General features: G+C 34.8%; 1 protein-coding gene across 2 annotated transcripts in view; it reads right to left on the bottom strand.

The window, feature by feature from the left end:
• Positions 1-19882, bottom strand: part of LOC140451432 (somatostatin receptor type 2-like) — a 1059667-nt gene that overhangs the window by 693372 nt on the left and 346413 nt on the right. The window lies entirely within an intron of this gene.

Here is a 19882-nt window from a genome sequence, read left to right as displayed (position 1 = left end):
CGATGCAGGAAGATGTAAACATTACCACGTGTAGGCCTGCAACAGGGCCGCATTTGGGATTATCTTTTTGTTTAGTCAGAATATATATTATTTTATTAAATTCGAAATTTATATTTTAATTTTGCAAAAGTGCTCGACAAAGAACCTGATTGTTTTAGTTGATATCCGATAATAGGAACCATTTATACAGGGCGAAAAACCCAAGAATTTATTTTTTTTGCCAACAATTTTATATACAGAGTGCCTGCAAAAAATATAAGTTTTATTTTTAATTTTTACTATACTTAGTTGTTTGTACAATTCTAAAAAGTTTCATAATAATAATAACAAAAAAAATACTCATTACTCAATTATGTTGAAATAATATAATATATATATAATTATATAATTATTAATATGTCGTGACTCGTCACTGTTAAATTATCTAAATCTGAAAATTTTGGGGAATGCATATGTAGGTACTATAAATATGTCATCAGAACAAAACGTAAAGTCTATAAGCTCTTATCTTTTGAAGATATTCTCTTCGCTAGATCACAATGTCGTCTCTATCTAGTAAAAGAGCATTTCTTCCCCTACGTTTGTATTGAATATTAAGTTTTTCAATATTCGGTAAAATGTGGTTTTCGAAAAATTTGGCAAATCAAGGTCATAGTTCACCTTCTTTAAAACCTTATCAACGGTGGGTATTTCGTTGCTCATAAAAAAAATATGAACCAGTCTTCTAATGGCATTTGTGTCAAAATCATCAATTTTGTCAAACTTCTTTTTCCGGGTCAGACATACTTTTGGTCCAGCGAATTGATGATTCGTTTTGTATTCCTTTATCACCGTAAACACACTTCTATCACAAACTCCAACTTTATTAGCTACTTTTTTCACAATATCTTCAACCACCAACCCGGGATTTTCTTGTCTTTCACATTTAAAAACATTTAAAATGATTTCTTTAACTTCAACGCTAAGAGGGCTTCTTTTACTTCGTTTTCGAGGAGGACTCCATGTATTTTCAACCAATTCATCAGCAGAATCAGTGGATGACATTTTTGGTTTCAATATCAGTTATTGAAGTACGTGGTTATTGTTACAGTAATAACAATCACGTATAGATAGGGTCGTTATACAAATAAAAATATATACTTAAATAGTTTTAAATCGCACAACAAATAATTGCTAATTCAACATTAACAGCATAAATATAATTTATTGTCCTTTAACCATCAAGATGACTAAAAATATACTCACAAATCGATTCAAATTACAAAATTTCAATACCGAAATATAATACCTACTTAAATCGTGTCCGAACCTGTATGAGTTCCGACGACGTCGGCAGTAACGAAATAAAGATGGACATTTCGGTTAGTTTTTAAATATTCTTGAAGAACTGTTACTGCATGTATGCATAAAATATTCATTAATTTTATGAATCGGATTATTTTTTTACTTACTATGTATTCAGTGATAAAAATAATTTATATACTATGCAATAAACACTAATAGTTGAGAAAATAAAAAAATTAATAAAGTGTCATAATTATACTGTTACTTATCGGAACGAGTTAGACTCATTTGGAACATCTTTAACAATCATCTGTTAAATTTATCTTTGTTTATACGCCCTGCATCGCTTAATGAAAGTAGGTATAGAACATAATGATCAACTTACCATCGAATAAGCTGGCTTTAGACCAGGTAGATTTACAACCAACATTATTATAGATCTAGAAAATTTAAAAATATAAATGACAATTTACTTTGACATAACTAAAGCATTTGATACATTTTGGAAACACCGTATATTAAATATTCTAAAAAAATGGAATATCAAGGAAATATTTTGGTCTACACAAACAATTTTTTAACTCAAAGAGCATTTCAAGTCCGAGCGAATGGTGCTATAATCTTATCTTAGAAAGCAACAAAACTAAACCCCGCAAGGATCGATTATCAGTCCTACTCTATTTTTATTAGCAATAAACGATATAATAAAAATCTGTTTAAGCAAGACTATATGCTGATGACATCCAAGTCAAGAACGTTAATCGTATGGCGTCAATATTACAAGCACAATTAAATATATTAGTAAAATGATTCCTAAGTACTGGTTTCAGGTTTTTTTCGGTTTATTCGGTACTACATATAAGATATTAGCTTCAGTTGTACTAAAACGATTACTGCCATATACAGAGGAAATTATTGGCGATTACCAATGCGGCTTTAGGCCTGGAAGATCAACAATCGACCAAATATTTACTATCAGACGAATGCTAGAAAAGTATTGGGAATATAATAAAGAAGTACACCAGATCTTCATAGATTTCAAACAAGCATATGATTCCATAGATCGCTTAAAACTGTGGAGTGCAATGATGGAGTTAGGTGTACCAAAGAAGCTGGCCATGATTGCGCGAATGTGTGTCAACAATTCCTTTACACAAATTAGAATAGGAAGCAAAACTTCAAAGGCTTTCGGCATAAGCACCGGACTCAGACAGGGAGACCCGCTGTTCCCATTACTATTTAACCTAGCATTGGAATATGCAATGCGAAAAATCTATACCAGAGTCAAACCAGACATAACTGCCAGAGGAGCAAAGATTATTCTCGCATTTGCAGATGATGTAGATGCAGTAGCACAGACAACACTGGAAGTTAAGAATATAGTATCGAACTTTGAAGAAGCAACACCAAGCGTAGGCCTGAAAATAAACGAAGAAAAAACTAAATACATGGTCGTATCAAAAAAGGAACGACAGCGAATAAGACAAAACATTACCATAAACGATCATAATTTTGAGGTGGTCAAAGAATTCAAATACCTAGGAGCAACAATTACCAGTGAAAACACAGGAGAACGGGAGGTTGAAATACGAATACTGGCGAGGAATAAATCATTCTTTGCCATTCAACATCTAATGAGGTCAAAGCTTCTCTCAAGGCGTGCCAAAATCCAAATGTACAAAACCATAATATAATACGACCAGCAGTGACATATGGAAGTGAAACATGGACATTGAGAAAGAAAGAAATCAATAAGCTATTAGTATGGGAACGCAAAATCCTGCGAGTTATATATGGTCCTTGCAGGGACAGCGTAACAAATGAATGGAGGAGTAGATACAACAATGAAATAGAGACTCTCTTCGGGAAAGGAAACATCGTAAGATATATAAAAGCCAATAGATTAAGATGGGCAGGCCACGTGGTACGGAGTGATGACGACAGACTGATTAGCAATGTGTTTTGGGAAAGACCAGATGGTAGAAGATCGACAGGAAGGCCTAGAAAAAGGAGAAAGACGCAGTCATGGACGACCTGGAGAAGATGGAAGTAAGGCCATGGGAAATAATAGCACAGGATCGGAATCAATGGAAGGCAATAGTAAACGCGGCAAAAACTCACGAAGAGTTGTAAAAGCCAATGATGATGATGGTTTCAAGTTTTGCTCTAATAAAACAAAATGTAAAATATTTTCAAAAAGATATATCGAGGACAAACCGAATCTAATGCTTGAAAACCAAAATCTTTTCTATACAAACAAAATAAAATGTCTAGGAGTGATATTTGATTAACAGTTAAATTAGAAAAGTCACATCCAACATTTAGTTCTTTCACGTCGAAATGGTCTTAACTTGTTAAAGTACCTTATAACACACAACATTTGGGGTGCGGATGGTAAACCACTACTCATGTTATTCTTCTTCAAGTGCCATCTCCGCGACGGAGGTCGGCAATCATCATAGCTATTCAGACTTTTGAGACGGCTGCTCTGAAAAGTTCATTTGATGTACACCCGTACCAATCTCTCAGGTTGCGCAACCATGACATTCTACGCCTGCCTATGCTTCTCTTTCCTTGGATCTTTCCCTGCATAATCAGTTGGAGCAAGGTGTATTTCTCTCCACGTGTAATATGTCCGAGATATTCTAATTTTCTTGTTTTTATTGTACTTAAAATTTCCATTTCTTTGTTCATCCTTCCCAGAACCTCTTTGTTTGTGACGTATTCTGTCCATGATATTTTCAGAATTCTTCTGTACACCCACAGCTCAAATGATTCCAGTTTTTTCATTGATGTCGCATTCAAGGTCCAAGATTCCATTCCATAAAATAAAGTCGAAAAAACATAGTACCTCGCCAACCTAACTCTTAGTTTCTGTTTTAAATCCCTGGTACATAGAACTCTTCTCATTTTGTTGAAATTTGCTCGAGCCTTTTCTATTCTTATTTTTATCTCCTGATTGTAATCATTTGTGGAGTTAATCATTGTTCCCAGGTATGCATATTTGTCCACTTGTTCGACGTTGGTTTCGTTTATTAGAAGATTCGATATTCTCATAAATTTCGTCTTCTTGATATTCATTGCTAGACTCTTTTTCATACTCTGCTATTCTGGTCACCAGTCTCTGAAGATCTTCAGAGTTTTCGGCTAAGATCACAGTAACTCATGTTATACAGATCCTTAATTCGTTTCAAAATTGATTACGGATTTGTTGCATATGCATCTGCCAGCACAACAACGTTAAAACCTTTGGATACGTTACATAACACCTCCCTAAGGATTATACTTGAAGCATACAGAACAACTTCGATAAATACCATACAAGATAAAATAGGTGAACCCACGCTAGAGACTCGTAATCAGCTTGATTGGGAAAGTATGTGGTATTTATTTTCATGTTTTACATTTAATATTTTTCTTTTGCTGTACTATAATGTGATCTAATTCAATGTTGTATTCTAACGACTTTGTTAAAATATATTGTTTCCTGTTATTTCGTAAAATAGAATTGTTAAACTGGCTATCTCATTTATTATGTTTTAAGTACGGAGAATTTGACTTCTTTTGCTATTTTTGTGTCGCTAATACACACAAGAGTACAATTATTGATTACAAGAGTAAAGTATCGTATTACCGTGACAATTAACTTAAATTATCGCCATTCAAAATCGCAATACAATGGAGTGATTTATTGGTATACTCATACCCTCTTGGTATACGGACCACCACGTAACGGTTAAAGGGTTCTTTCTGACCATCTTAAGTCTCGAGACGACACTTCCCACTTCCATTTTCATCACTGAAACAGCGAACAGTAAGCACGGGCGTCCCCTTCCTTCTGTGCCTCGGATGTCACCGCGACGGTCAACACTACATATGGGCTACGAATACATCTATATACCAAAAAGTAAGTCTATATTCTTTTGTATAGACAACAGCATGAGTCAAGACCAGTTACTTTCGTAATTTATTCATAGTTGTATTTGCTATTTTTTGCTAATATATTTACAATCAAAATATTGCATTTTTTCGCCATTATTATTTTATCATTTACCAGCGACCTTTTAAGTTTTATACAAAACATAGCTATTAACCCTTAATTACACTTCTAGCATAACTCTAAATAAAAGAATTCCAATGAATAACATTTAAGACATATCCATGGCTAACGACCCTTCAAAGTTCAATCTCTCATATTCCCGCAGAAGTTATCATGCAATGAACCTACTTAACTGGAAGCAATTTCCACTTTTATATCAATACACAAACATATTTTTATCTTCACCTTGGATTTTAAAAATTCTAATAAGTCAATTATTGGTAATAATTGGTAAATATGGACCACCTAACTTACGAGACTGCCCATACATTTATAGAATTAAACATATTATTCAAACTCTTTTAACTAAAGGAATCAATGTACATTTTCTCTGGATTAAAGCACATGCAGGATTTGAACATAATGAATATGTCGACTTATTAGCCAAAGAAAGCATTTTAACCGATACTGGTATTCTACATAAAGTAACGCTTTCTGACAGTATTGTTTCTTGCAAGTTAACATTGCTTCGAGAGTGGAGCTACCAGTGGAAGGAATACTCTTTTGTGAACCAAAATAGATACTCGATAATTCAGCCAGATATTCCCAAATTTCCTTGGTACAAGTCTTTTAGAGCTTCCAGGAGGCACATAACCTCCATTATTAGAATACGTTTCGGACACGCATGTTATCCAAAGCACTTATTTAAAATAAAGGTTTTGGATGATGACAAATGTGAGCATTGTGGAGAGGAAAGTGATTTAGATCATATATTTTTTGGTTGTTCTAAAAACAGAGTGTACTCATCCAAACTTATAAATGATTTATTAAAATATAAAATAGCAGCTCCTTGGAATATACTATATTTATTATCACTTGGCTCTGTAGATATTTACAACTCCTTAATTCAATTTTTAAAAGACAGCAAATTATCATTATAATTCTCTAAAAATTATTTAGTTAGTAGATGTAATAGTCTTTTATTTTGATAGGGCATTTAGGTAAATAATTATAATGATGACTGTCTTAGTCCGTTTGTGTCTATAAGTCAATTGAAGTATATTACAATTTAAAAAAAATAGCACCAAACCTAATGAATGTTATCATACAACTCTTCAGAGATGTAATTAACTCTCATTCCGATTACACAGTATACTATAAAGACGAATCTAAAACTGAAACTGGAGTCGAAGTGGTAATAATTAACAGCACAAAATAAAAAAACACAAATTAACAGCATAAAATTCCAGATACTGCAACTATATTAACAGGAAAACTCTATGCAATTTACCAAGCGATACTACACGCAAATTCAAGAAAGATGAACAAAATAATAATCGTGACAGATTCTAATAATCAGCAAAATATACAGGCAGCATCCATTAGCTTTACTAATAAAGAAAGAACTAAATAAATTGCGTACTAAAGATACAGAGTCATAATATATCTTGTCATCACTTTGAACAGCAGATACAGCTTACAGATAATACATGGATATGCACCGACAGGAAACTCAACAGACGAGGAAGCTGAATCATTTTACGAAGATCTGACAACAGCAAGGAACCAAGAAAAATCACACTTCGTAATAATCACAGGAGATTTTAATGCAAAAATTGGAATAAAAGAAGAGGGCGACACACAATATATCGGCCGCTTTGGGCTAGACAACAGGAACGAAAGGGGTGAGATGTTGTACAACTACTTAAACAACGAAAATTTATTTTGTCTCAACACTTTCTTTAAAAAATCTTAACAACGTAAATGGACATGGATCAGCCCAGACAAGAAAACTAAGAACGAAATAGACTATATACTCTCCAATAACAAAAACATATGCACCGACGTGACAGTACTAAACAAATTCTATACCGGAAGTGACCATAGATTGGTTAGAGCGAATATTAAAATACAGACGAGAGTAGAACGAAACAAACTTATTAAACGAGAACGATACCCAACCACCGATGTCCTATTTCAAAAACAAACGGAATACCAAAAAGAGCTAAGCACAAGACTAAAATCAGTAGAGACACTGAGACAAATGGATATAAACGGACTAGCCAATAAAATAAAAATAACTGTAACAACATCGGTTAAGAAAATATGCTCAAACACGAAAACAGCCAAAACATCTAAACTTCAACCTAATACAATTAAACTACTAAAAGAAAGACGAAACAGAACAGATCGAACTTCGGACAGCTTCAAAAGTTTAAACAAAAACGTGAAGAAAGAAATTAGGAACGATCATAGAAACTATACTAACAATCTAATAAAAAATATAATACAAGATAACTGCAATATGAAGGTACTCAAAGCAAAAAACTCAAACAGCACAAGAAAAATCATAGAAATAAAAAATGAGAAAAACGTCACCGTCCGAGACAGAAAGGAAATAAGCGAGGCCATTGAAAAATTCTACACTAAATTATACTCGGCAAATACACAACCACAACAACGACGTACTGAACGAACAATAATTAACACCGGCTCAGAAGAAATACCGGACATAACCGACTATGAAATAAGAATCGCCCTAAATCAACTAAAAACGAATAAATGTCCGGGAGAGGATAAAATTACAGTCGAAATGTTGAAAATCGGTGGAAGAAAAATAGAACAGGTATTAAATATTTTATTTAATAAAGTAATTGATGAAGGAAAGATTCCTCAAGAATGGTACAACTCCGAAGTCATTTTACTATTCAAGAAAGGAGACAAAGCAAACATCGAGAATTACCGACCAATATCCTTGCTCTCACATCTGTATAAATTACTAACTAAAATCATAACCGACCGCCTAACACATAAGCTCGATTTCTATCAACCTATCGAGCAGGCTGGATTCAGAAAACATTTTAGTACCATAGACCACTTGCACACCGTAAGAACACTGATAGAAAAATGCAACGAGTATAATGTTCCAATTCATATGGCGTTCGTCGATTTCCATAAAGCATTCGATTCCATCGAATTATGGGCAGTGCTTGAATCTCTAGAAAATGCACGTATAGATTCAAGATACACTAACATAATTAAAAACATAAATATATAAAAATGCCACCATGCAGATAAAGCTGGACGAAAGCACAAAAACTAATCCCATAAGACTACAACGGGGAGTAAGACAAGGAGACACCATCTCTCCCAAACTATTTACCCTTGCTCTAGAAGACATTTTTAAGAAACTAGAATGGAACAATAAGGGTATCAACGTCGACGGATCATACTTAAACCACTTGCGATTCGCAGATGACATAGTTTTAATAGCCGATAATATCCAAGAACTAAATGATATGTTACAACAATTAAATGCAGTTTCAGGAGCGGTAGGCTTAAAAATGAACTACAGCAAAACAAAAATACTGAGCCGAGACCAGACAAATATAACAATACAAAATCATCCATAGAAAATGTTGAACATTATGTATATCTAGGTCATGTTATCAAACTAGGAAAACCAAATCAAGATGCTGAAATTAAAAGAAGAACACAACTGGCATGGGGCGCTTTCGGCAAATTAGCATATATCTTGAAAAACACCTCCATTCCTGTAAACTTAAAGAAAAAGGTGTATAACACATGCATACTACCAGTTTGTACTTACGGCTTGGAGACAGTAGCCCTTACCAAAAAATCTGCTAAAAAATTAGAAACAACGCAAAGAGCAATGGAACGAATCATGCTTGGGATATCACTAAGAGACAAGATTAGAAACACCGAGATAAGACGTAGAACGAAGATTAGAGATATTGTGGAAGAAATTGCAAAAATGAAATGGCGCTGGGCAGGTCACGTAGCCCGATATAATGACAACAGGTGGACACGGAGAATTCTAGAATAAAGACCAAGGACGACAACAAGAAGCACGGGAAGACCTCAAAAAAGATGGGTAGATGACATAAGAACAGTGGCAGGCAAACAGTGGATTAGATTGGCGCAAGATAGAGAAAGATGGAAGCAATTGGGAGAGACCTACATTCAGGAGTGGATGGAAAATGGTTGACAAAGAAGAAGACTAAAGATACAAGCATCAAGTTTCTCTGGGTCCCATCACATGTTGGAATAGCAGGTAATGAAGTAGCAGACAAAAATGCCAAAGAAGCTATAAATGACGACAGTATCCCCATATCACCCCAATTTGTAAGTATGAATCTAAAAAGCTATTTCATAATGTACTTATTGGAAAACTGAAACAATAAATGGAAATCCACACTATCAAAGCTTCAGGAGATAAAAAATAACATCGGACTATGGCAACCAACCGAGGTGTCCAGACGAAAGCAAATAATTATTTCCCGTTTACGACTTGGGCATACCTAGTTGACCTAGTTTTCACATGAATATTTATTTAAAAAAGAAAAACGCCTAATTTGTGATGAGTGCGGTTCACTCCTTACAGTAAAACATGTGCTAGTAAAAAAGTGCGAAAAGTTGAATCGTCACAGAATTAAATACAATTTACTAAACAATCTTAGGACTTTACCAAAGACATTTTAAATTCAGAAATCACTATAGATAACCTACTTTTGTTTTTAAAAAACAAAGTGTCGCCTTAGGCGATATTTTTGAGAGAACGGTTTATTTCGCACAAAAAGTGATAATAAACATTTTTATTTAACCCTGCTGTCCTGTTCGGGTCTATTTGACCCAAAAAAAATTATTTCTTATTTTACAAATTATTACGCGGCGTAACGTTTTGGTATTCCCTGACTTTATTACCTAATCTGAGGTCTTTCAATTGCATATGCGATAAAACTTCAACTTCCTGATTTTTTTGATAAAACTTCAATTGTTACCTATGATACGTTCGGGTCAATATGACCCACGTATTTAAACTGTTAAAAATTTCCTGTGTACGTATGTTTAGTTGGCAGTGTTTTATATTTTCTAACAGTGTTTGTAAGTCATGTAAGTTTATAAATAAAAACAAGTTTCTGCAAGCTAGAACTTGTAAAAAATTTGAAGTTTAGCTGGACGATGTCAGGTAGAAGGGCACGTCATGTAGAAGGAAGTGGGGGTGATAGACAAGTGGTAGGACACTGATGATATGTCAAGCGCATTCATGCCATTCATATACACTTCAGTCTATTTTTGCATGTTGATAATGTCGCATCGAAGAACGCTAACCGAAAATGAGCTGCCCGAGCTCGCGAACATGTCAGACAGTGATGAATACATATCAGAAACAGAAAACCATACAAGTAGTGAGAGTGAAGAAGAAAGTAGTGATGATTCTGTTATTCCATTCTACTTACCACATATCCTTATCAACGTGGTCATTTTTCTACGGCCAATGTTATAAATAATACTCCAGGAGTTACAAGGTACGCATGTGCACGAATTTTCGATATCAAAAATTCATTTGGCGTGCTCTTTTCTGACATAGTTGCAAACCAAATTATTAATATGACAAACATGGAAGGCCAGCGTGTTTTTGGAACCAACTGGAAAGACTTGGATAAAATGGGTTTTCAAGCATACATTGGGCTTTTATTGTTAGCTGGAGTTTTTAAGTCCCATGGTAAATCAACTAAAAGTTTGTGGAATGAAGAAACTAGTCGTAGTATATTTCGAGCAACAATGTCCCTTGAAGTGTTTACAAAAATTTCGCAAGTGATACGTTTTGATAACAAGACTACTAGACAGGATAGGAGACGATTAGATAAACTTGCTGCAATACGTGAAATTTGGGGAAAATGGGTGGAAAATCTACCAAAATTTTTTAACCCTGATGAAAATGTTACCATCGACGAGCAATTAGTAGCCTTTAGAGGTCGCTGTCCCTTCAAATAGTACATTCCAAGCAAGCCAGCGAAATATGGCATAAAAATTTGGGCTTTATGTGACCCCAAAAGTTCTTATGCTTCAAAATTGCAGATCTATACAGGAAAAGAAGCAGGTGCCGCGCCAGAACGAAATCAGGGAATGCGTGTGGTGTGCGACTTGACTAATGATTTAAAAGGCCACAATATTACTTGCGATAACTTTTTTACATCGTACAATTTAGGCCAACTTCTTCTAAAAAGAAAAAATACAATGCTGAGGACCATAAGAAAAAATAAACCAGAGCTTCCAGCACAAATTGCGAATAAAGAAGTTCATAGTTCGTATTTTTACTTCAGGCAAGATACCACTGTTGTTAACTATATTCCTAAAAAGAATAAAAATGTTGTTCGTATGAGTACTTTGCATCATGAAAAGGCTATTAGTGACAGAAATGACAAAAAGCCCCAAATTATTTTAGATTATAGTTCCAGTAAGGGAGCAGTGGATACTCTAGATCAGCTTGTTGGTACATATACATATAAGAGAAAGACAAATCGCTGGCCCATGATTGTTTTTTATAATATGCTGGACATTTCTGCCTACAACGCGTTCGTTTTATGGACATCAATAAATCCCCAATGGAACACCAATAAACTTACAAAACGGCGAATTTTTCTTGAGGAATTGGCAAAAACACTGGTGAAACCACTTATCCTTTCCAGGAAAAATTTACGAAGAACCAAAGACTCACAAGAACTGGTAAAAAGGACACGAGCAGAAGTGAGTAGAGAAGATGGAAATTTTAGTTCGTGTGAACCGTCTATGAACAATCCAACTCCACCTGCTAAACGATCACGCTGTAAATTTTGTTCTAAAAACGATAATAAGACTAATATTTTATGTTGTATATGTCATAAACATATTTGTAAAACCCATTCTTTTTATTACTGTCCCAGTTGTAAACTGAATTAAATTTTGTAGATATTTGTTATTAGGCTTTTCTGGTTAATGAAAGAAAAAAATACCTTTTGTTTTTGTTAATAAGGTTTAATTTACAATAACAACATCATTTTTGTTTAATTAACCATAATTTTTTGTTAGTAAAGTTTTGTTTAGCACTATTAGCTTATTTTATTTCGATTAAGGAGCGTAAGCCATAGTTGGGTCATATTGAACCGAACAGTACATTTGTGTAGTTGAATCGAACGGGACAGCAGGGTTAAATTTGTCTCTGAGACTGTTAAATTACTCCGATTTCAATTTCATAAAGTACGTTATATAGGTTTAGTAGGTTTTTAAGTTAAAAATTGTCTAGTTTTTGTTGTGCAAGATTTTAAAAAAATTCAATTAAAAAAAATTTGATTGCAAAATTATTGTGCGAGATCTGTTAAATTTATTTGAAAGAAATTTTAAGGACTGTTTAACTAGATAGATAGATATATTTAGAGAGGTGGCCTTATGGCCTATTTCACTGCTACTTTTTCAGATCAATTGTGGTCCTCTAATCCTAGAAAACATTCTCTAGTCTGATCCTTTTTATAAAGTATAATAGATTTGAGAGTGTAACTTACATGTAGCTATTTGCCGTTGGATTTTTTTGTCCTAATGCAAAGAACCGCACATTTGCCAGACTGTCACACTGACGTAAAATGTACTCTGCTGTTTTTTCTTCGAGTTAACAGAATCTGCGCAGGTGCCCTGTTAGAAGACCTACTATGGCTTTGACTGTTTTCCTGTCTTTGCTTATTAGGTCTGCCGTAAATTTTGGCGTATGTTTTGTAATGCAATGTCTCGCCTCTCTTTGTCCTGGAGAATTCCTCCACCATTCCAGAGATTTATGAGCTACCCACTTCATTGTAGCCATTCTTGTTACTGACTTTGCAACGCCGCAGAAGGGTTCCGGCTCAATGAATGGCATTGATGAGCCTTCTTTGGCCATTTTATCTGCTTTTTCATTGCTCTTATGACCCTCGTGTCGCGGTACCCAGGCTACCGTAACTTTGTTACGGTCTCTTAGTTTATTTAGGGCACACACTCAATCCCATACTAGCTTAGAATTGATCTCTACAGAATTGAGTGCCTTAAGCGCTGCAAGATGGCAACTGAGCTTCCTGTCTTTCTATTTCTTCCACACAATGATGGATTGCCGTTATTTCCGCCTGGAAAACAGTCACATCCTTAAATAGGCTTACCGGGAAATGTATCCCTTGATTTGTTTCTACTATCCTGGCTTCCACACCCTCCGATGTTTTTGAGCCATCCGTGTACCAGGTAGCAGCAGCTTCTATGGGTACAGTGATGTATTGTCGTTATTTCCACCTAAAAAACTGTCACATACTCTGCCGGCTCCCACACCCTCCGATGTTTTTAAGCCATCCGTGTACCAGGTAGCAGCAGCTTGTATGGGTACACCTTTATTCCAGTCTTCTCTGCTTGGTATCTTAATTGTGAACTTATTGTTAAAGCTATATCTCGTAGCTGGTGCATCGATAGGTTGCCCCATTATAATATCGGCTTTTAGCTCCTCAATTAGCTTTCTGTTCTCAGCACTATGCATCTGGCTTATATGTCGCTGTTTAACTATTTTATAAAGATTTTATAGACGAATTATAAAGGTCTTTAGTGCCCTAAGTGGTTGAGAAACATTGAATAAGAAAAGGCTTGTTTCTCCCTCCTTTTTTTATTTATTGCTATTTTGCAGCAACTTTAATTAATAACAATTTTTAACAACACGTATCTTATAGAAAATATAATTGTCACGATTTTATTTCAGTACACCTTGGTTCCAAAATGAATTGTTTTTTTTTTAATTTTTAATTTTTTTAATGTTTCCGACCTATTAAGGAGGGAGAATAAATCAATTATTATTACTAAAGTTATAACCTAACTATTTCTGCTAAAATTCGAATCCACCTCTCACATCCACCTCAAAACAGATCCGCCCTAGTTTATCATACAACTTAATTTTTATAATAATGATCAAACTTTGTGCGATAAAGTTTGCTATTTATTAACTATTAACATAAAATGATTTAACGTTGCCCTAATTATAGTTCTATTTATCGTTGTTGGGACTTTTGCATAGTTTTACTATAAATCAAGACCCCAATATAGTCTGGGAGCACGTATGTTCAATAAATCAGATGATAGTTATAACAATAGGGTGCATGTAATATATAAAAGGAGAAACGTTTATTGTGTAAATATTTGTAAAGTTTGATAAATAATTATAGAATAAAAAGAATACAGAAAGCGTATGTAATTGTCGTTTACAATGCAATATTGACATTTACGCAAAATCTCTAAGGAACCTCTAAAACTCGGACGAATCAGCTGTGTTTTGCTAAAAGTTTATCACTTTTACTTTCCGGCTTCCCTCTAAAATGCTCCCTCGTAGAGTGGGGAAAACGATTTACCAAGAATTTATATGCCGTAGAAAAAAAAGTTCCAAATAAAAAATTATAGCTGAGATAATTTTGAACAAATGTTATTACCATTTTTTGTTTAGAATGAACCGTTCTTTCAGAAAAAAGACTGGCGATTTTAAATGTATTAACGCATGCGAAATCAATTTTTTAAATAAAATTTGTAATTAATACTTGACGGTAAAATTTCGATAACTGTTGATCGTACTGTCGTATTATCGTCGCCCAAATATGCTGCATATTCTAAAGGCTTCTACCAAATGTCATTTTGAAGAGGAAGGTGTCACCTCTGAAACCTTTTTTGGATAGTGCTAGAAAGGTCACCAATGGAGACACTGCGGACGGCAGCCAGATGGTTGGTGGAGAGCGAGTCGTGGGTTCGAAACTAGCTTTTGCAAGCGGGAATGAGTCCAACGGGCGAAATAAGTAAAGATATGACAGGATAAGACGTATTAGAAAAGGTACCAAAATAAACAAAAAGACAGATGGGTAAAATTACCAAAGATAAGATAAGATAGAAACAGGGCGCCACTTAATTTTTTTTGGAGTTTAAGGAGAAAATTAAGAAACCTTAGAAAAGAAAAAAGATAAGGAAAAATATTTTGGTTCTAAGACCAAATCCAAGGAACGATACCAACGGTTAATTATTAAATAAATTTAGTCAACACACTATATAAACAAATAATACATATATTAGGTGGACTCCGTCCACCTACTTACCTACGAAACTTAATCAGCCTGATCTTTCTTCTGGTCGAAGGTATAATAATAATTTAATACATATATTAAGCAAATATTCAGAGTTATTATGTTATCAGGAAACTTGTTAGAAGTCGACAAATAAAATTCATACATAAAACAAAAACAATATATTCAACAACATAATGATGTAGGCGGCTGAATGTACACTCAAGTAATAAAAATGCACCATCAATTATTAAATGGTGGTATACATATAAAAAATAAACAGTATTATGATTGATAAATTCCTTTACAAATACAATATAATGGAATCATACACAAATTAAATTATCAGCGAAGAGAGTCTGATGCTGATATAAAAATATTCAACCAAGGTTGATTAGCATTGAAGAGGAGCATTGAAGTCTCACTAATACAATGGATTCAGTCAATGCTAAAAACGAGAATCATCACTGCTAGTATTGGAGGAGAATCTGTGACTGTGACAGCGGTAAAGGAGTGCCCTCAAGGGGGAGTATTATCGCCTCTGCTGTGGTCTTTGGTTGTGGATGACCTTCTCACTAAGTTATATGATTCTGGTTTTATAACCCAAGGTTACGCAGATGACCTAGTTGTTACAATTAGACGCAAGCATGACCAGACTATATCTAGTCTCATGCAAACTGCTTTTAACGAAATTAAAAGTTGGTCCTCGAAAGAGGGCTTAAATGTCAACCCCAGTAAAACGACTACCTTTCACAAGGAGACGTAAATACAATTTACAGGCTCCAACTATGAATGGCATCACATTAGACTATTCCAAGGAAGTAAAATATCTGGGGGTAACCCTAGATCAAAAACTCACCTGGAATAGTCATATTGAAAAAATTTTATCCAGAGCTTTGGTGGCAAGTTGGACCTGCCGCAAGGCGTTTGGAAAAACTTGAGGCCTACAACCGAAAATGACTCTCTGGTCATATAAAACAATAATTAGGCCCATGGTCACATACGCATCATTCGTATGGTGGCCAAAAACACAACAAACAACAGCTAACGCCAAGCTTCAAAAAGTGCAGCGGCTAGCTTGTCTGGGAATCACAGGGGCAATGTCAACATGTCCCACTGCAGCTCTAGAGGCGATGCTGAACCTTCCTCCCTTGCAGTTCTGCATAAGGAGGGAGGCAGTAACTACCGCCTTAAAACTGCGACAGACACAAATAATGAAACCTGGAGATCTAGTTGGCCACCTGAAAATCTTAGAAGAAATTCCATTGGATTTTAAGGACATGCCGACAGATGTTATGCCAGTCAAATTCGACTTTAAAACACCCTTTGAAGTGGTCATAAAAAACCACCAAATGGGTGAAGAAATTGAACCAAAAGTGGAAGAAGGTTCACTCGTATGGTATACGGATGGATCTAAGATAGATGAAAGGGCAGGAGTGGGAGTTACTGGGCCCAATTTCAGGCTATCTAAATCTCTTGGAAACGCCCCAACTATCTTCCAGGCAGAAATACATGCTATAGACATAAGTGCCCAAGAATGTCTCAACCGAGACACCCGTAGGGCAAGAGTCCTTATTTTATCAGACAGTCAAGCCGCCTTAAAGGCTCTAAAGTCATTTACATGTGAGTCGAAGTTGGTTTGGGACTGTAAACAATCTCTCAAGAAGCTGGCGGAACGCAACAATGTAACTGTGATGTGGGTGCCAGGTCACAAGGGAATTGCAGGAAATGAGGAAGCTGACAGCCTCGCAAAAGAAGGAGCTAATACCCCATTCCAGGGTCCGGAACCCTTCTGTGGACTATCGAAAAGCCACATCAGAGAGGAACACCGTACCTGGGAACTCGATCAACTAAGATCATATTGGTCTAACACACCAGGACAAAGGCAAGCAAAAAGGCTCATAAAAGTGTCGCCTACTGCAACAAACCGCCTTCTCGAAATGAGTAAAAAAGATATCAAAATGGTCACTGGTCTTCTCACTGGTCACTGCCCTCTGAGATATCATCTCATGAAGATGGGCAAATCAGATAGTGAGAACTGTCGTTTCTGTCACAATGAAAAAGAAACGGCAGAACATATACTATGCAACTGCGTAGCACTGTTCTGCAAAAGACTAAAATTCCTAGGAGAGGTCAGTCTGGCGTCCTCTGACATAGGAAACAAGTCACCTAGGAAGCTAATCAACTTCATCAGAAGTATTGACATTCTAGAGTTTAACTAGATTAAGGTATGCACAAAAGATCTCTATAGGTCGAAGTGCGGTGAGGCCGCATGGCCTTAACGACCTCACATAATCTAATCTAATCTATAAGTTGATTAAATAAAGTCTCTCTTTGCTGTTTAATGGGCATATCTCGAGATACTGGGTATAGTAAATATAAAATGAATAACAAATAACACAAAGTTAATTAAAGTTAAATTTAAAGAATACGACAAGATTACAGAAATAAAAATTTAACCAACCCACACTGGTTAAGTTAATTATCTATTTGAACTGTGTTTAATGATTAACGGAGAACTAAATGTTCGTAATTATTATTTATTAGAATTTCTTAGTAGTTGGTGGAAAGTTCGTAAGAAAATATTGAATGTTCTTTAAATTGAATGCAAAAATCAATAGTTATTCTTAACTACAGGTGAAGACATGGATGAACGTAGATTCACCCAGATAATTGAAGATAACATGATACCATAACCATACCATAATATTCGCCCCGATAATTGAAGATACTATGATTACTTACAGTAAATCTTGATGACTGCTACACTGCACTAAAATTATATACCATACTTGTATCAAGCACTGAAGTTATTTAAATTAAAAGGTTCTTTATACCAATATTTAATCTAATATGATATTAGATTAAAAGAACTCAAATATAGGGGTGTATACACACTTAGAAAGAAAATACACAGAGAACAGAGACGGTAAGATATGGAGAACATCCTTACGCAAAGACTGTCCCGCCAGAAGTAATGTTCCTTTTAAAATTTCACAAGCTTCCCCAAAAAAAAAAAAAAAATGTGTGATATCCCGTACTTAAAAATGACAGGCCAGTATGGATGGATTTTTAAGGAGAGATTCTAACGATATCGAAAATAACGGTACTCTTCTAGCTAGGAACATGATGAAAGATAGATCCTTTCGGATTAAGTTCTCTCAGAAAATTACGGTAACGTGGCTTCGACGCTATTTACCAAATTTATCAAAAAGAAATGGCCTAAAATCGCAAAGAATTAACCGAGGATTCACGAGGATAATAAGTCGGACCTTCCGTCTGTTGAGATAGTCGGTAAATTCCAATAAAATTTCCTAATGGTCAACACGACCATCCGGTTATAAATTTGAAAAGAATTAAAAATTAATTAATATTCTAATTATAAAAAAAATGTTACAAAGGATAAAAGTTTTTTTTGCAAAGAAATGCCTATCCCTAAACCCTATAGAGAAAACTAAAACGATAGTGATATCAGCGGAACCGAGACGATGTAAACTAGTCGTAAATAACAAAATAATAGAACAAATGATGGAAACTGAATACTTGGGAATAAAACTGTCAAGCTACGGAAAAGTAGAAGAAGAAGTACAAAAACAAGTAAACATGGCAAATAGAGCAGCAGGATGTCTCAACAACATAATCCGGAGAAGCAAATACCTCACAACGGAAACGAAAACCAGGATATATAAATCAACAATAAGACCGATAATGACGTACACAGCGGAAACACGAGCAGATACGGCGAAAACACAAAGACTACTGGAAACAACAGAAATGAAAGTTTTACTAAAAATAACAAACCAAACTCTAAGAGACAGAGTAAGAAGTGAGGAATTATGAGCGAGGTGTGTTATAGAGGAAAAAAACGCGTGGACCAAAGGAAGAAAAGTGGAATGGAATCAACACATCGAAAGAATGACAGAAAATAGAATAGTACGAATAGCAAGAGACAAATCGCCAAATGGAAGAAGATCATTGGGACGACCGAGGAAAAGATGGTCAGACAACGTCAATTGAGGGTAAAAACCGAAGTAAAACAGGCATCTTATATACTAAAAGGCTAAGCCCTTTTCTTGTGCGCAATACTCCTCTTAAACGGTGATAGATAGGAGAATAATTTTTTAGAATAATTAAACAGATTGTTGAGTAGATTCCCCCTAAGGTTTAAAATTTAAAAAATTCGAACTGGTTTAAAAATGGCGGCCATAAAATGAATTTTTCCTATAGTAAAATATAGGAATTCAATATTATACACAATGCAACAACGCGTCAATTCTCGAATGCTGGAATGTACCAACAAGTGTTTCCACTTAAGGAATAACGATAATGACCACTCAAAATTCGGGATCCTCCTGTCTCCGATTTTAATTTATGGGGTTTGTTTTACACTATCTGATGAGTTGGTATTTTTTTTTTATGTTTAGTTAGAAAGTATTCTGTTTCCAACAAGTGCAGCGTGTGTGAGGTGTTGTGATTGATATTTAGAGATTTAGACTACGTTTTGAGTTTAATACTTGAAGAATTAAATAATGAGGTAAGCATTACTTTGTTTTTAATTTATTAGTTAGAAATATATTATTAATTTTGTTGGGAATAACCCACAATTTTACTTTAAATTAGGTTTATTTTAAATAAATAAATAAAAAATAAACTTATTATTAAGTAAAATTGTGGC

This window comes from Diabrotica undecimpunctata, chromosome 9, assembly GCF_040954645.1.
Source record: "Diabrotica undecimpunctata isolate CICGRU chromosome 9, icDiaUnde3, whole genome shotgun sequence".
NCBI lineage: Eukaryota > Metazoa > Arthropoda > Insecta > Coleoptera > Chrysomelidae > Diabrotica > Diabrotica undecimpunctata.
The sequence above is the reverse complement of the archived record's forward strand: the minus strand, read 5'-3'. Positions and strand labels throughout refer to the sequence as shown.